The 9512-nt window shown below is 52.0% G+C and overlaps 1 long non-coding RNA gene across 1 annotated transcript; it reads left to right on the top strand.

Moving 5' to 3' along the window:
• The first annotated feature begins 7650 nt into the window (after positions 1–7650).
• On the top strand, positions 7651–9291 carry LOC106002821. Its single transcript, XR_001175961.1, has 3 exons — positions 7651–7758; positions 8017–8104; positions 9204–9291. It is a non-coding gene; the product is annotated as an uncharacterized LOC106002821 (long non-coding RNA).
• Positions 9292–9512: the final 221 nt, after the last annotated feature.

The following is a 9512-nucleotide window of genomic DNA, read 5'->3' as shown; positions in this document are numbered from 1 at the left end:
TTCCTGGCTTTCCCTGAAGAAAGGGGAAGGCATGAGCCCTGGAGAAGCAAACGGTAAGGAGGCGAATCTCCCCCCCCCAATGTGACCATCACAGAGGATGGAGATGTCCCCCAGACCAAGAGTGACATGGCTCTGAAATCCACAGGGGAAACTCCTGCCACAAGAATGGCGGGCCAGCTCCAGGCACCCCCTGGCCACCCCAGCAGCACAGTGCCAGACTGAACTGGAGCCACAGGCCCTCAGCCCCCTGAGCTGCCACCACAACATGCGTGGGGATGGGAAGCAGGACACATGGGCATCTGAGAAGAAAATCTGCTTTGTCCATCACCTGCGTGATGAGGTAGACTTCCAGAGTCCAGGAGTGAGCTCCACCATTGATGCAGGCAGCTGTCCGCAGACATCCAATCTATCAAGGAGTCCCTCATGGTGTGTAAAGAGCAGATGTTGGTCCTGAATGAGCTCTGGTGGGAGAAAGCCCATTGCATGCACTGGCTGTCCCAGGAGAAGATCGAGAAGAAGAGAGTGCTGCGGGAGCAGCTGTCACTCCTCGAAAGGGAAGGCACAGTCAGCAGTCTCCAGATGCCAGCACAGGCTGAGCCTCCCCCCCTTCCCCAACACTGCTTCAGAGGCAACTGAAGACAGCATGGAAACTGCCAGAGGAGAGGTCAGTGTTCCCGACTCCATAGTGGACACCTTCAAGGAGTATGTCTTGCCCCAGATGCCCCACATCCAGATCCGCCCACAGCTCCCAGTCTCAGGGGAGGAGTGCTCTCTCACTTTCTCCTGTAGACTGATGCAGATGATGACTCTCTATGTGACATACTGACTCTCAAAAGCCTTGGCAGCCACCAGAACTAGGTGACAAAGTGGCTTTCTCTCAGGCCTCCATCTGCCGGGCAACTGGACGGTTAAACTGGGGGTAGGGTAGGGCAAAGGCTACAGGGAGTTGGCCCAAACTCAAGGGACATCTAATGGCCCATTGGTAGCCAGGAAAGAGGCCTATGTTTTGCTTATCACAAAGAATAAATTGTTTTCAAAGCAAAGAAAAAAAAGCCTAAAACCAAAGATATGTTCTTCCAGCCCTGGGGCTTGAACTCAGGGCCTGGCCACTGTCCCTGATCTCTTTTTGATCAAGGCTGACCCCACCTCTCCTTCCAGCTTTTTCTGTGTGGAATAGAACCAAGAGCTTCAGCCATGCCAGGCAAATACTCTACCACTGAGCCACATTCTCAAGTAGGATGATTTTTCCCCCTCCCAAACACATATGGCCATTCCTCAGATCAATAGGAAGTAGGGGCTAGGATGAATATGAAGCACAAGTGTGGTTCACACCAAAATATTCCCCCGCCCCCTCTTCCCAAACCCTTAGTTGAAGTTTCTCTTCTACCATTGAGGGATGAGAGAGGGAGAGGGGAGTCCCAAGAGAGTACCAACAACAGTAGCCCCCTGAGTCCCACATCCTCCCCCACACAAGTGGTCCTCCAGATTGTGCTCTTACCTGACTCAATGTGAAGTCTACACTGTCTCCCCACCACTGCAAGGTTCAGGATGAAATAAAGGTCAGCCAAGGCCTCAGCCTACACCCAAAGTTGAGGCTCCTAGTCCCAGACCTACTTTCACCTCTAACTGCCCCTAGTTAGGCCAGACCCACCATTCACCACTATGTTGGTGGTGATTACCTCATGGATGGATTCCAGGAAGAAGGTCTATGGCAAAGAGCAGAAGCAGCAGGGTGAGCAGGGCAGAAGGAAGTGGGGTGATTGCTCTGGGATCTTCCTTGGAGCCCTCCTGTCCAGCCAGACCCATGCTGACCCAAAGCAAACAAGGCCAGGGGGTGAGATGAGATGGAGGAGCACAGGACTAAAGGAGATACTGCTTTGTCTTAGAGGACTTGATTAATTCCAATTATAATTAATTCCAATTATATTTGGCCCATGCCAATCCCAAAGACAACATGCAATGCCTCTCTGTGTTGTTGTTGGCCGAGAGCGCTGTCCCTGAGCTCTTTATCTCAAGGCTGACACTCTACCACTTGAGCTACGATGCCACTTTTGTTTTCTGACGTTTCATGGAGGCTAAGAGTCTCATCCACTGTCCTGCCCAGACTGGCTTGGCACCGTGATCCTCCAGATCTCAGTTTCCTGAGTAGTTAGCATGACAGGCATGAGCTACCAGTGCCAAGGATGTGATGCCTTTTGAAGGCACCTTGGCGAGTCTGTAAAGGAGCCACAAAGGGCCTGGATACACCATGACTCAATCAAGGAGCCGGGTTGGGGGAAGGCTGACCTTCTAGCCATTCTGTTCCCCCAAAATTAAAGATGCCAGGTGCTGTTGTATGCTTCAAACACCTAGGCCAGCAGCCACCTGGCTTAGTGGGGAAAAAGTAGAGAATACCCAAAGATTGCAGTGTAGAAATCTCTGATTTTGCATGCATGTGTGTGTGTGTGTGTGTGTGTGTGTGTGTGTGTGTGTGTGTGTGTGTGTGTGTGTGAACTCAGGGCCTAGGCTCTATCCCTGAGTTTCCTTGCTCAAAACTAGTGCTGTGCCACTTGAACCACAGCCCCACTTTCTTTTCGATTGTTAATTGTAGGTAAGAGTCTAAAGGACTTTCCTGTCCAGGGTGGCTTTGAATCATGATGGGGGCCCCAGGGAAGCAAGGGTAAACTCAACTCGCAGGTACAATCTATATGGTGGGCCACTCCTGCCCCTAGTGGCCATACATGGAACAGGCGGTCCCATGCCATTATCTTCTAGAGTTCAATTTGGGGAAGTTACTAGGGCCAAGCTGACTTTTGCTCACCCTGATTGCTGATGCCAGAGCAGATCTGTTCCACCCTAGGCCAAGAGAGCTCCAGGAGGTCCGGCTTTCCAGGGACAAAAGAACGGGAGAGGTCAGCTCCAGGCTGAGCTAAGAGCTTTTGCCCACAGATACCCCAACTTGGCCTTACTTATCACCATAAGACCTGTCAAAGAACAACCCCAAAAAACAAGATTGGTTCTGTGCCTCCAAGTGGTAGAGCTCTAGCATTGAACCAAAGAGCTCAGGGACAGGGCCCCCAAGCTTTGAGTTCAAGACCCCCAGCTGACTTCCCCCATAAAACACAGCTTGTCTAAATGTGAACTAGTAGGATTTGTGAAGTGTTTCTGAAGAATGGTGATACTGAAGAAAGCACCCTAATTCTAATGACAGCTGAACTTGTAACATACAGGTATGTGCTGAGTCCTTCACAGGGCGCTACTTACTGGGTCCTTCCCTCATGGGGGTGATGTGTTGAGTCCTCAAAAAGGTGCTGTTTGCTGAGTCACCCCAAGGGTGCTATGTGCTGAGTCCCTGAGAAGAATGGCCATCCTGCGTTTTTCAAAGGGTGCTTTGTGCTGAGTCCATTACACAACGTATTGTATGCTGAGTCCTTCAAAACATGTGGTATGCTAATGCATCCTGAAGGGTCCTGCTATGTGCTGAGCCCTTGAGAAGAGAGGGATGAGGTATATTTTGAGTACTGTGTGCTGAGTCCTTTACATAGGGTGCTCTGTACTGTCCTTCAAATGGTGCTGTGTGCTGAGAGCTTCCACAGTGTGGTATGTGCTGAGTCCTTCAAAATTGTTCTGTGTGCTGAGTTTATCGAAGGAAGATGTGCATTGGGTTTTTTACACAGTGTGCTTCAACACAGAGTGTGATGAGTCCCTGGGAAAGAGTGCTATGTGCTGAGTGTTCAAAGCGTGCCATGCACTGAGTCCTTTACACTGTGGGGTATAGACTCCCTCCTTCAAAGGGTGCTGTGTGCTGAGTACTCTACCCAGCATACTATATGCTGAGTCCTTCAAAGGGAGCTGTGTGCTGAGTCATTTACACAGGGTGCTTTGTGCTGATTTTGGAAGTGTGCTGTGTGCTGAGTCATCCCAAAGGGTGCTATGTTCTGAGTCCTTCAGAGGTTGGTATAACCAACATTCACACACACACACAAAGAAAAACATAATACATACACACACGAGTGTCACCATGCACCTGTTTGATGTGTGGAGTGGAGGGGGTTGGAGGTGAGTATCCTCCTGTGGTAGGTCTGAGGGGAAATTCGATCCCCTGGGCCGGTGCTGGGGGTGGGGTGTAGTGCTGAGCTGAGGTAAGGCTGCAATTGCCAGGGTCTAGAAACCTCAGGGCCCAGTCAGGGCTGCAATTGTGGCCAGAGGTGTGGGGCGGGGCCCAGGGGAGGAGGGGGCGGGGCCCAGGGGAGGAGGGGGCGGGGCCCAGGAGCACACTTTGGTGGCAGCAATGGCCAGGAGCCCAAGGGGGCAGCGGTGTGTGTGCAGCAGGGGCGGGTGGCCCAGGAGAGGAGTGTGGGGCCGAGCGAGAGCTGGGAGAAGAGCGAGCACAAGCACTAGCACCTGTGGAAATGGCTTCAGTGTCCGGCGGCTGCTCCGATCATAGTGTGGGTCCTGGCCGGGAGCGCAGAGCATGCGGAGCCTGCCTGGCAGGCACATCGCCACATGCAGCCCCTCGGAGGCGCCCAGCCATGGTGGCCCTGAGTCTGAGGTCCCGGTGCGGGGAGCACGGTAGAGGCAGTGGCTGCTGAGGCGGCAGTGGCCACCGGATAGGAGGCCGCTGAGGCTGTGGTGGTGGCTGAGGAGGAGCAGAGGCTGTGCGCAGCTCCACCATGTGCCCGCGCTGTGTTTCAAACATGGCGCTGCTGGCTCAGACCCGCGGAGCCTCTAGCAGTCACATGGCGGAGCTGGTGCGCCCCTGGTCTGCTTGTGGCCCTGACTTGGTTCTGGCCGTCGGTCCTCAGACTCCCAGCGCTACCCGGAGTCACAGCCTACAGCTTCTCCCAGCAGCACACGTGAGTGGCCGACCTGCACTCCCACACCCCACAACCCCCCTGTAAACCCCGTCCCCCACTCTACCCTTCCTCCCCACCCTCGCGGACCCAGACCCTTGCCTCTTGCCTCCCATTCCCTTCCTACCTGCGCCTCCCCCGTGCCCCACAGTCTGTCCTGGCTCTGCCACAAATGCACCCCAAGAGTGGAGGGTGGAGGTGGGTGTCCACCGGGGATCCTACCCTCATTCCTAGTGGCCAGTGTTCCAGGTAAAGGGGAACTGCAGGGATGGGTGAGGAGGGGGCACCACAGAGCCCCTGGCCTGGAGCAGTGGGAGCCACACAGCTGTGCTTCTGCAGCCTTCCTCTCCCTGGTGGGAACCTGGTGGCTTTAGTCAGAGGTGGGGAGCAGGACCTCCACACCTGCCTTCTCGGTTTCTTTCCCTTTTGCTGGGCAGGGGGGTGTTGGATGCAGAAGATAGACCCCGTTGTTGTGTGAGCCCTTGTCTTCTGTGCTCAGTCACCTTTTCACCTGAGGACATTCCTGAAAGACCCCAGACTTCTGGGATACTTTCATCAACGGGAGGGCGCCCCAGAAAACTCAGACTCCAGGCCGGGAGATGCAATAAGCAAGAGGAGTTTATTTAACGTTTGCGCAAACGGTCTCTCTGACTCTGCACAGGAGAGAGCCCGAACCGCGGTTACAGGCATTCTTAAAGGCAAAAACCACAAGATTAGCATATAAAACCAGGTATCCCCAGGATTGGCCCGTTTAAAAGTCACTCTGTACTCCAGCACTCATTTTTTTTAATGTGGGGAAGTTTATAACACTCTTTGTAATAAAACAATTGGTGCGGATGATCAAATGGAGGTAGTCACTCTGGGAGAAAAGGGTTAGGGAGTTTACAAAGTTACAGGCTTGTGATTGATTAACATTTGGCCTAGTTTGCTGGACTTGCCAGGTGGTCCTTATCTTGGGTCCCTATCTTGGGTCCCATTTAGCCACTTCGGGAATTTTCAAACAGGAACCAGAAAAACATACCTGTTTGTTCTTTATCTATGACCACGAACCTTGTCCCAGGGGCGGGCAATGCCCAGCATCTGGGCTCCGAGAGACTTTTTACTCAATTACTTATTTCCAGAAGGGAGGGGGGTTAGTGCTAGGGCGAGCAAGTTTACAAAACCAAAACCAGCAGTTAGCAATTGTAACATGTAACTCTAATTTTTAATTTTTCAATTCCCAGAAGTGCCCACTAGAGAGGTGAGGGCACTGGGGTCAGATAGAAGGTAGGTATTTGGGAGAAAAACACACCCCCTCTGACACACATACAACCGGCCTGTACCCCCAACCCCAGCATTCAACAGTTCTGACTGGGAGATCACATTTCCCAGTTCTGCCAGCTTCTGCTAGTGCTCCCAGTCCATCTGGTCTCCTAGTCCTCCCCAAGAATTTGCCAAGTTGCCCAGAAGTATGTAGGAGGGAAGTAGGGAGTCCAACCATGTATACAGCCTTTAGGACCCCATCAAAGTTCCCAACAACACCCCTCCCCAGGTCAGACAGCTTTCTGGAGGCACCTGCTTTGTTTTCTGTCCAGGCTCTGAGAAGTCATGTGTCTCGGGACTCCTTCACCCAGCGCCCTGGCCTAGGGTTTTGGTGAATGGGGAGTCAAGGCTGGTTGTTCCCAATGGGAAGACTATGACCCTGGAGAGAGGGAGAGTCAGGGTGGTTCTGCATTATTAGAGCATTGTTCCCCTTGGGTGAGATCCCCTGGTTCTGATAAGGAAACCGCTGTGCTCCAGCTAGTACATTGCCCAGATGAGAAACCAACAAACTGAGGAGAGACACTGCTCTGAATCTGTGTATGTGTGTGTGTGTGTGTGTGTGTGTGAGAGAGAGAGAGATCATCTTTCTGAATGTACAGTCACCATGTCTAAAAAGAGCAAAAGCATTTTATTTGTGTGTATGTGTGTATTTGTTTTTCTTTTTCAATTAATGCCCAGTATGAGCATGTTTTCTCTTTCACCGTTTCATGGCTCCTTTAGGGAAGGTTTCAGTAGATGTTCCTTTCCACCTTTTTCTTCCCCTTTCCTGCAGCCAACAGTAGCTGCTGGACCTGCGTGGGTCTCCCCTAGGAGGCCTGTGTGAACCGCAGACCAGAGTGGACACCTGCTCTTCTGTCTTCAGCCAGAAGGCTCATGAGGCTACTGTGACCACAGCCGCACTCTTCCAGCCAGACAGTCTGTTCTGGTGTGTATAGTTGGAGCTAATTCAAGGTTGGGAATGAATCTGCCAAACATAAATAGAGAATGAGATGGGAGGTAGTAGGGCAGGGTCTGTGAATCTAGGAGGGTCTGGGAAGTAACGAATGGTGTGACATAGCAGATAGTTCACCATGACTGAGGATGAGAGGGGAATCTTACCCAGGGTATTGATGGTGTACGTGGACATCTAGGCAGGGGGCTCCGGGCGCCCAATGGTGACATGGATTCCCTCTAGGGGCAGTGCACTGGTGGGTAGTCCTCCCAGGAGTCCTGCAGACTCCAATCTGTGTCCCTCCTGGGCTGTTTCCAGCTGGGCAATGGTAGGCAAGTGTGTTCCCCCTGCTGGAGCCTACTTGGGATCAGGACATGGCAGTTAGCTAGGGCTCTCTGAATGCCATTTTCTGTAACCTGCCTGGAAGGAAAAGGGGACCACTGACTTTGGAACCCTTTAAGCTTGATTTGGACAAGTTGAAATGCCAGCTTTTCCAGGGTTTTTTCTTGAAGCTGGCAATTTCTACTAATGCTTGGGATTATGGGTCAAATGAGATGGACCATTTCAGCCACCAAACAATGACATTCAAGCAGCACAAGCAGAGTTCCTGAGCCAAATATTCCCGTGCTGTGAACGATGTGCCTTGACTGCCTTTCTCCAGCAGCTGCCAATTCTCCTCTGGCTCTCTCTAGGGTGATCACTACAGTTGAGGATGTTGTGGGGAGCAGAGATTGTGACCTTGCCATCTGCAGCCTGATCACTGTGAGCAGAGACAATTCCCAGGACCTGTACTGGACTCTGAGAGATTCAGAGACCCAGGATGCCTCAGGGATCCTTTTCTGCACCATGAAAGTTGGGGACAAGATATGGTGGACCATCCTGTCTGGCCCTAGGGAGTGCAGAGGAAGCCGCTTGAGCCAGGCTTTTGCCTCACGACAACATTGTTCACAGCTGAGTGGGGAATTGAGTGCCATACAGCTGGTCAGTGGCTGGACAGAGATCCTTGAGAAGATAGGCATCCCAGAGGCCCCAGAATACAGTGAGTACATCATGGCTCACGTCCTTGGAACCAAAAGAGTTAAGTGCGGTTGCACCAGGAGGGTGTGAAGACGGAGGAGGGAGAACTGTGGGAGAGCTACATCAGGCTTTACCCCCACCCAGGATGCTTACCTGAGTGGGATGGGACTTTTCTGTAGTATTGTCATAGACAGATGCTCATCTATTTATCTAACAAAATGTTACAGTGTGTGCCAGTTCCTGGGGGAGAGAGGGAGGGGGTCATACACAATGAAAGTTCCAGTGCTGGTTCCACAGCACATGAAGAAATCTTGGTTTGAGCTGGATGCTGGTGCCTCACACCTGTCATCCTAGCTACTTAGGAGGCTGAGATAGGAGGATTGAGGCTTAAGGGCCAGGCAGAAAAGCCTGTATGACTCTTATCTCCAACTGACTACCAAAAAGAAAATGCCAGAAGTGGATGAGTAGCTCAAGCTGTAGACTGTTGGCCTTAAGTAAAAAGGCTCAGGGACAGCACGTAGGCTCTGAATTCATGCCCAGGAGTGACACAAAGAAAGGAAAGAGAAATAGAGTTGGGAAGGATGGAGAGAGAAAAGGAGGAAAGGAAGGAAGAAAGGAGCATGCAAGCCTTGGTTTGGAGTCCCTGGATCAAGGGAGCCAACCATTCACAATCTCTGTGGGGACAGTTTCAGAGCCTAAAGCTAGTGTGTAGGACCAACTCACTGACCCATTCATGACATCAGCAACTTCATGACATCCAAATCTAAGTGGTCGCTGACTGCAGAGGGAAACAGCCTCAGGTAGACCCTAGGGCTCAGGGTGGGTCACAGAGTTTCAATCTCCCCTGGCTCACGAAGTTAATTTTTTGGTCAGATAAGAAGAAACTGTCCCAGGGCTAGGGAGGTATAGGGTGAGGGAGTGGCAAGACCCGGGTGGCAAGAGATCAGCAGGTAGATGAAGAGGGAGGACAATCCCAGATCCAGTGTGTCAGGTCATTGGAGCCATGACTTCAACTGACAACCTAGACCATCAATGATAGAATCTGCAACCCAGCCACATGGCTATTAAAAGTCCTGGCACTCTGGGTTCACCGTTGACAACCTGTCTGTCTTCCACTGCAGGATGCCTGTGCAGTACATCCTTGGGGACTGGGACTTTTGCTGGCTCAATCTGAAGATGACATCCCCAGTGTTCATTCCTCAACTAGAGACAGAGGTAAGCGTGCCACTGGAACAGGACACCCAGGGAATAAGGGCGAGAGTCAGACCCGTGTTGTTCTGAGACTTCCTCTAGGGGACTTTGGGCCCTGTGACTACCTTTCTGGCTCAGCCTTTAGTCTAGAAGGCAGATGTGTGATTTAGAGAGGGCGGACTGAAGGTTGAGGCTGGTGAGAAAACCAGAGGCACTGGGCTCTGAGCAGGGTTGTTTCT

Source organism: Dipodomys ordii, unplaced genomic scaffold, assembly GCF_000151885.1.
Source record: "Dipodomys ordii isolate 6190 unplaced genomic scaffold, Dord_2.0 Scaffold1000002419, whole genome shotgun sequence".
NCBI lineage: Eukaryota > Metazoa > Chordata > Mammalia > Rodentia > Heteromyidae > Dipodomys > Dipodomys ordii.
The sequence above is the reverse complement of the archived record's forward strand: the minus strand, read 5'-3'. Positions and strand labels throughout refer to the sequence as shown.